Raw genomic sequence first — 9,142 nt, 5'->3', positions numbered from 1 at the left:
GGCCGTCAAACGCACCTGCGCGGCGGCCACAGAAAGCGGAGTAACGTTTTATTACCAACGACAGCCTCTGTAAGTCCGAACCCGGGGGGCGGCGGGACCCTGCTGGAGCGAGCCGAGCTGTCCGTGTGATAGAACCTGCCGGGGTCTGCCGGAGCCGCGATGGAACCCCGAGCGCTGCCTGCGGTGGGTCTCTCTGCTCTCATCCTACCTTTTCGGGAAGGTCAGAGGTCAGATTCATGCGCAGCGAGGCTCCACGGGCTCCCGCTTAGTATCTGCTAACCCGGTTCCTGCGCTGACCTTGGAGGGGCGGCTGCGAAGGTCATCGCTCACAGAGCGCTTTATTCTGCACCTCGGCTTCTTTCATTCCCGCGCATGTTTGTGGGCAAGACACCGGATATTTACGCCGTGATGAATGACCGGTAACACCGGGGCCCTGGGATTTCTGCTCTTAAACGGGGAGGACAAACATGTTGGCTTTTAGGGAGCACGCCGCATCCCCTCGGCAAATAAAATGCATTCTTCAAAAAGATCTATTGGTCTGAAACGTGATCCGCCAACCAGAATCATTGTTCTGCTGGATAATGCCCTGTTTGAGACGACGCGTAAAGCCACATTAAGCTCCTCGTGGCTCCTCCGCAGCGGTGATGACTGATTCTAGCTGAGATCCACCGGGAACCCGAGGCGCTTCTGCGATTTATCGAGGAAATTACTTCTGAGTCGGAATTTAGTTTGTTTTTTAACGGTTTTGTGCTGTCAGCAACCTCTGTGGCAGCTAAATGGTTAAAAATCTATTAATGTGAATGTAAATACAATCTCAGGAACGACATAAATGCGGAAATATGTTTCATTTACACAATGTCTTCACATGAAACGAGCGACGTGATTGGTGGAATCCGCCTGAATTATTAACGGACGTTCTTTTATTAAGTTTTGGAATCAGGAGTTTCTGCCTCGACATGCGCAGCCGCAGCCGGTGTGCTTTATTTCTGCCGCCTGTGCTTCATACACGTGCCTGCAGCCAACAGAGTGCTTTGTGAGAACTTCCAACGCAGAAGTTGCAGCCCTGCTGCTGCAGTTGCCCCCCCGGTCCTACTATTCTTGCTTCAAGCAGCCAATCAGTGACAGGAAAGATCTCCCATCGATTCCCCCGATTAGGGGCCGATTCACAATAATGAGCGGCAAACGGCACTCTGGGCTTATTCCGTCCCAGAAACATGGCTCAGCGTGGCCGTGTGATTGTGGGCAATACGGGTACCTTGTATTACAACCCCTATCATGCTCAGCTAGTCTCATAGCAGCCGGCGTGCAGAGATTGCCTGCGGAGTGAAATGCGTTGGCCACGCGTGTTTGTATGAAGAATGTATGATGATTGATGGTGGCCCATAACACGACGAGGAGAGCCGGAGGCTAACACGGCAAGCAAATCCCCCCCAGCTGCCCCGTGCCCGGGGGGGATTTTATATATGGTCCCCCTTTATAATTTACAGGAGGAGATACATGTAAGCAGGTGAGATGCCGGCATTAATATGAAACATTCTAAACGGGTGACGATTACCATGGAAACGGGGGGCTTTGTATCTTGTGAGGGATCTGGGAATTCTCTGCAGTTCCCGACGGACCTCGAAGGATGCCTTCTGAGCTCAGGCAGCCGTGCCGTGTATCTATGCATGCGCAGACAGCTCTGGGGGAGACACTGTAAAAACCAAACACGGGAGATCTCGGGCCCCTGAGGGAGCATATCTGAAAACATGAAATAACCCTAACACCCCCCCCCCCGGTATCACCTTAATCACCGTACAGGTTACGTCTCTGAGTTACACGCGCTGTTGGCTGCCATTTATTTATTTATGGTTATTTTTTTCCTCCCCTGAGATTTCTGATGGATCCTGATGTCTTTTTAACGGCTGTATTCTGTCATTTCGAGGCCCGGAGTCGCACAGCCGTTTGTTTAGGTGTCCTGCTACTCGGGCCCTGATCATCCTCCAACGTGAGACGAGGGAGAGACTTCAGAGCTCTGTGCAGGAGAAGCCGGGGATTAATGGCGGGTCGCGGAAAACCTGACGGCCGTTCTGCTCCATAAATAAGTCGGGATTTCATTAGTAAAGATTCCAATAGTTTGCGAGAAATTTCAATTCAGAATAATTCCATTTCCTTTTACAGTCAGGGCGGTTAATATGAGGAATCCACCGCCAACCAAGTCCAGCATTCGTGGGGTTAATTGTAGTTATTGCAGGTAAAGCAGGCCGGAAGCTGTTTTAAAGTAATGGGGACAGAATTGGTAACGGGCCGGGAGAAACATTGTGATTCCGCCCCAAAATCTGTGAAGAGAGGCTGGACCGGCACTAAAGGTGGACCGGTAAGAAACCCCGGTTACCGGTAACGAACGGGTCGCGTCAGTGGGCCGGTTGGAATTTTCCGTGCTCTAATGGTCTGGCATGGTGGGATTTACGGGGGGCGTCTGGCAGTCTTGGCCCCTCGCAGTCTTCGGTGATATTGTAAGAGTCGGGGGGGGGGGATTCCTGGACAGAACTCTTGGCTTTCAAGGGTTAAAACATATATGTAGTTCAGGGCCAGATTTCTATTGGGGAAGTTGCCCTCGTATGGGGTAGATAAGCCTGGGGGCCCTGGGCCCAGGTGTATGAGCCGTTTCTGGTTCATAGAATTAGAACTGCATGGCCAGCTGTGATTATTGGGCTGTGTAGATGATTTGTGCATGCCCTGGTCACCGGCACATGTAACTACTACTACTGACATCACCAGGGAGAGAGACTGGCTGTCCTGGTTGGGTTTTAGCGCGGCTCGGGGGTTCAGGGTTTATGAAGGACGGAGAGATTCTCAGGGTCAGTCAGTCATTCTCTAGCCTCCGCGGAAGGAGTCTGGCTGCTGCTTTGAGACTGGTGAACGGTTCAGCGAGGTGTGCTTGACCACAGGTGAAAGTACATCTCAGTTTTGGTGGATAATTCATCCCCCGTGCCATCTGTCTACCACTGGAACCTAATAACGTTCCCAGCATCCGCCGCCCAGCATCCGTGCCAAATGGTAACCTGCTGTTCTTTCTCGTACTTTTGGCTTTGCGTTTGGGGTAATAAGGCAGTAATCCTGCGCCGGCGCGGCTCGCGGGGCGTGAAGAGGCCGCGAGGGGTAAAAGTTCTTACATCCCGTTTAGGAGACATATCATTCCTCTGCTGCCCCTGCGCTGCCGTGCGGAAAGCTTTGGCCTCTCCGCGGGGTTTCCTTTATTGGCCTAAAATGAAACTCACAGCGAGGTGTTTTGGTTACACGAAATTTCCAGGACTTCTGGGTCCCCTCCTCGGAAAAGGGCTGAAGCGTTGACTGGGATGCGGATTACTCTTGGTTTCTGTGTTAATAATAAAATGCGTTATTTCTCTACAATAAACCCGACGGAGAAACGAGGTGGGGGTCCCGGGAGCTTCTCTGCGGAGGATGCGGGTAAAGTATTGCACACCCACCTGTCTGTATATAATTATAATATTCAAAGGGGAGAAATGGAAGAACAAGAGGCCTTAATCCAAAACCCAGAGCGTCCAAAGGCTTACACAGACTGCAAGGACATTTTATTTTATTGAGCGGGTGGTGGACAATTGGAACAGCCTCCCAGCAGAGGTGGTAGAGGGTAATACAGTGAGGGGATTAAACATGCATGGGATAGACATACGGCTCCTGAATCTAAGATGAGACCAATGACAGCAGGAGGAACTGGTGACTAGACGGGGGCCGGATGGGGCCGATCTGCCGGCAGGGTCTGGGTTCGTATATATATGATATTGTATATTATATTTTTATATTATAGCAGGTAAATGTATATTTAATAGAATCCCAATCTGGGGTTTTTATAAACTGTTTCCTATGTTTTATGGCCTTATTAGCAGTCGCTTAAATAGCAGAAATAAAAGGTCGGTTTTGTCGCCGCCTTTTGTTTTCAGCGTTTCCCCGTTTACAGCGACTATAAAACGGAGCCAGCAGCAGGAAAGCGAATCCCCCCACGATGCCTGCGAGGGGGTTTATGGGGTCTCTGGAAAACCGGCGCACATTACACGCTCTGCTAATGTTAACGGCGCTCCATAAAACGCCCTTTCACGTCAGCGGGATCCCGACGGCCATTTAATCCCCAAATACAGGACTCATATCTGCCTGCGATCAGATCCACACGTGGCCCCCGCGCAGGAAGCCGCACAGGAGGGGGTGATAGTAGTTATGGTGAGTACATGGCCCCCGCGGAGGAGGGGGTGATAGTAGTTGTGGGTACGTGGCCCTCGCGCAGGAGGGGGTGATAGAAGTTGTGGGTACGTGGCCCTCACGCAGGAGGGGGTGATAGTAATTGTGGGCACACGGCCCTCGCGCAGGAGGGGGTGATAGTAGTTGTGGTGGGAACATGGCCCCCGCGCAGGAGGGGGTGATAGTAGTTGTGGTGGGCACACGGCCCCCGCGCAGGAGGGGGTGATAGTAGTTGTGGTGGGCACACGGCCCCCGCGCAGGAGGGGGTGATAGTAGTTGTGGTGGGCACACGGCCCCCGCGCAGGAGGGGGTGATAGTAGTTGTGGTGGGCACACGGCCCCCGCGCAGGAGGAGGTGATAGTAGTTGTGGTGGGCACATGGCCCCCGTGCAGGAGGGGGTGATAGTAGTTGTGGGCACATGGCCCCCGCGCAGGAGGGGGTGATAGTAGTTGTGGTGGGCACGTGTCCGTGTAACGTCCCCCTTCTCCTGCTCCATTGCCTCGCATTGCGTGTCTCACATTGTGACGAGACAGATTGTCGTTACAGAAAGGATTGCTGCGGCCCGCGGCCCCTCGTCTTACACGCGTTGTTGGTGCAGGAAAGCGTTAACTCTCCAGGTTCGGCTATCAATCCCTCATCCAGCCTTCGACTTTATGAGCTGGTGGGCAGATTGATGCTGAAACGCGGGGCTTCTTAAGCACACAGTCTTTTTCCTCCCCGGCTGCCGACGGTCCCTTAGTACTCCTTTGACAAACAGCGCGCTCGCCGGGAATCTCACGGCCGATTAATAACACTGATGACTGGTGTCATTAACAGCGAGACGTCCACCTGTAAAGTGATGTATCCGCCGCAGGCCGAGCGGAGAGCTGTCCCTCGCAGATAACAAGAAGCCTTCATTTCTCTTATCGCACCTCCTGACAGGGGCTTTTGTCTCGAGCGGCGGGCGGCGAGAAGCTATTGTAGGCTTTCTGGGTTTTTACAAATATTTTTATAAGCCTGTCGCTCATGCGCTGGACTGACACCTGAGACAAAGTAACATCAGACTGCAAATTCCTCACCGCCTCATCCGTCATGTCGCCCTCGTCTTATCAAACCACCTCCTTCGGGATCCACAAGCGATCCTCACCCCGTGGCATTGAGCTCTCGTGTCACCCGTATCTTCAGTGTTTTTAGGACGTTCCACCCAAAATGAGAAGAAGCCGCGTTTACAGCTCTTGTTATTAAATTCTGGAGATTTACTAATGAAAGCTTTCTAAGTGAGGTTTTCGGTGGGGTTTAATCATTTAACTTCTTCCTGTGATGCTTTATCTCGTTACCGCGTTATAACCTTTCTATTCTGTCTTCTGTCCACTTTCTCTCATTCAAAAAAATGGCCGGAGAGTATATAATATATAATATGAGGGATATACAGGGATATAACGGGTTATAAGGACGGGATTAGTTATACGGGGGAGAGTATATAATATATAATATGAGGAATATACAGGATATAACGGGTTATAAGGACGGGATTAGTTATACGGCCGGAGAGTATATAATATATAATATGAGGGATATACAGGGATATAACGGGTTATAAGGACGGGATTAGTTATACGGCCGGAGAGTATATAATATATAATATGAGGACTATACAGGATATAACGGGTTATAATGACGGGATTAGTTATATGGGGGGAGAGTATATAATATATAATATGAGGAATATACAGGGATATAACGGGTTATAAGGACGGGATTAGTTATACGGGGGAGAGTATATAATATATAATATGAGGAATATACAGGGATATAACGGGTTATAAGGACGGGATTAGTTATACGGGGGGAGAGTATATAATATATAATATGAGGAATACACAGGATATAACGGGTTATAAGGACGGGATTAGTTATACGGGGGGAGAGTGTATAATATATAATATGAGGAATATACAGGGATATAACGGGTTATAAGGACGGGATTAGTTATACGGGGGGAGAGTATATAATATATAATATGAGGAATATACAGGGATATAACTGGTTATAAGGACGGGATTAGTTATACGGCCGGAGAGTATATAATATATAATATGAGGAATATACAGGATATAACGGGTTATAAGGACGGGATTAGTTATACGGCCGGAGAGTATATAATATATAATATGAGGAATATACAGGGATATAACGGGTTATAAGGACGGGATTAGTTATACGGGCGGAGAGTATATAATATATAATATGAGGAATATACAGGGATATAACGGGTTATAAGGACGGGATTAGTTATACGGCCGGAGAGTATATAATATATAATATGAGGAATATACAGGGATATAACGGGTTATAAGGACGGGATTAGTTATACGGCCGGAGAGTATATAATATATAATATGAGGAATATACAGGATATAACGGGTTATAAGGACGGGATTAGTTATACGGGCCGGAGAGTATATAATATATAATATGAGGAATATACAGGATATAACGGGTTATAAGGACGGGATTAGTTATATGGCTGGAGCGTATATAATATATAATATGAGGAATATACAGGGATATAACGGGTTATAAGGACGGGATTAGTTATACGGGGGAGAGTATATAATATATAATATGAGGAATATACAGGATATAACGGGTTATAAGGACGGGATTAGTTATACGGGGGGAGAGTATATAATATATAATATGAGGAATATACAGGGATATAACGGGTTATAAGGATGGGATTAGTTATACGGGGGAGAGTATATAATATGAGGAATATACAGGATATAACGGGTTATAAGGATGGGATTAGTTATACGGGGAGAGTATATAATATATAATATGAGGAATATACAGGGATATAACGGGTTATAAGGACGGGATTAGTTATACTGCCGGAGAGTATATAATATATAATATGAGGAATATACAGGATATAACGGGTTATAAGGACGGGATTAGTTATACGGGGGAGAGTATATAATATATAATATGAGGAATATACAGGATATAACGGGTTATAAGGACGGGATTAGTTATACGGGGGGAGAGTATATAATATATAATATGAGGAATATACAGGATATATAACGGGTTATAAGGACGGGATTAGTTATACGGGGGGAGAATATATAATATATAATATGAGGAATATACAGGATATAACGGGTTATAAGGACGGGATTAGTTATACGGCCGGAGAGTATATAATATATAATATGAGGAATATACAGGATATAACGGGTTATAAGGACGGGATTAGTTATACGGGGGAGAGTATATAATATATAATATGAGGAATATACAGGGATATAACGGGTTATAAGGATGGGATTAGTTATACGGGCCGGAGAGTATATAATATATAATATGAGGAATATACGGGATATAACGGGTTATAAGGACGGGATTAGTTATACGGGGGGAGAGTATATAATATATAATATGAGGAATATACAGGATATAACGGGTTATAAGGAGGGGATTAGTTATATGGCCGGAGAGTATATAATATATAATATGAGGAATATACAGGATATAACGGGTTATAAGGATGGGATTAGTTATACGGCCGGAGAGTATATAATATATAATATGAGGAATATACAGGATATAACGGGTTATAAGGACGGGATTAGTTATACGGGGGGAGAGTATATAATATATAATATGAGGAATATACAGGGTATAACGGGTTATAAGGACGGGATTAGTTATACGGGGGAGAGTATATAATATATAATATGAGGAATATACAGGGATATAACGGGTTATAAGGACGGGGTTAGTTATACAGGGGGAGAGTATATAATATATAATATGAGGAATATACAGGAAATATAACGGGTTATAAGGACGGGATTAGTTATACGGGGGGAGAGTATATAATATATAATATGAGGAATATACAGGATATAACGGGTTATAAGGACAGGATTATTATACTTTTTTTAACCTAAATTCCTATATGAGTATATAATATCCATATACCCAGCGTTGTTACTGTGTAGCCGAGCGATTCTATAGAGAAACGCCGTACAAGTAATTTCTTTTTATTTGTAACGTGAAGGACGCTCACTAAATGAATTTAATTTCCGCGAGCGAAGCTCAGTCTGTTACTGGGAATAAACGCAGAAACGATGCGTAGATCTGAAAGGTTTGTAAAAAAAAAAAATCAAAATCTAGTCTACTGGATTTGTGTTTAAATCGATTTCTCGCTCAGTTAAAATTACTTTTCCTTTTCTACAAAACAACCTAAACGCAACATTTTCGCATAACATCCCGAATTTTTGCCTCTGCGTTTTTTTTTTTCTTTCTTTCTTTAAGGTCACTTCATTTTTAACATAATCCTTCTGGATCGATGAGAAAAACACATTACAATCAGTAGGAGATAACCGCACTGGGAAAACGTCTTTACGGAGCGCCAGAAACGGATTAAACGGCGATCTGGAGCAATATGTGTTATTCTTCTTTTGCTTGGCGAACATCGCATCAAGATGGGGGGAAAAGAATTTCCAGACATATCAAATATTGATGACCTATTTATAAAAAATATGTACTGGGAAAAAAAAGACTTGAAATTCTAACAAACGGCTCTGCTCCAAAACCACATAAACTTTCTAAATAGAATGTGTATTAGCCCCCGGAGGACGGAGCTCTTCGGGAAGGTGGAGGCTGGAAGCTTTCCTAAATGCAATTATTAAGAGCAGGTTGTATTCGCTCGCATCCTGCAGCGAAACAGAAACGTTTTGGAACAAAGTTTCAGTTTTATTAACTTTTCTCTGAAGATCAACATAACAATGCTACGGTTAAGTGGGGGGTTTTCATACCTCCCTGGTGTCCCTGTTTAGTTTGGGCAGTCCCTCTTTGGGCCTCAAACCCCTGTGCCCCCCTTTCCTCCCCCAGTGCCTTTCTGTCCTCCCTCTCT

Source organism: Spea bombifrons, chromosome 1 (genome assembly GCF_027358695.1).
Source record: "Spea bombifrons isolate aSpeBom1 chromosome 1, aSpeBom1.2.pri, whole genome shotgun sequence".
NCBI lineage: Eukaryota > Metazoa > Chordata > Amphibia > Anura > Pelobatidae > Spea > Spea bombifrons.
Note: the sequence above shows the minus strand (reverse complement) of the source record.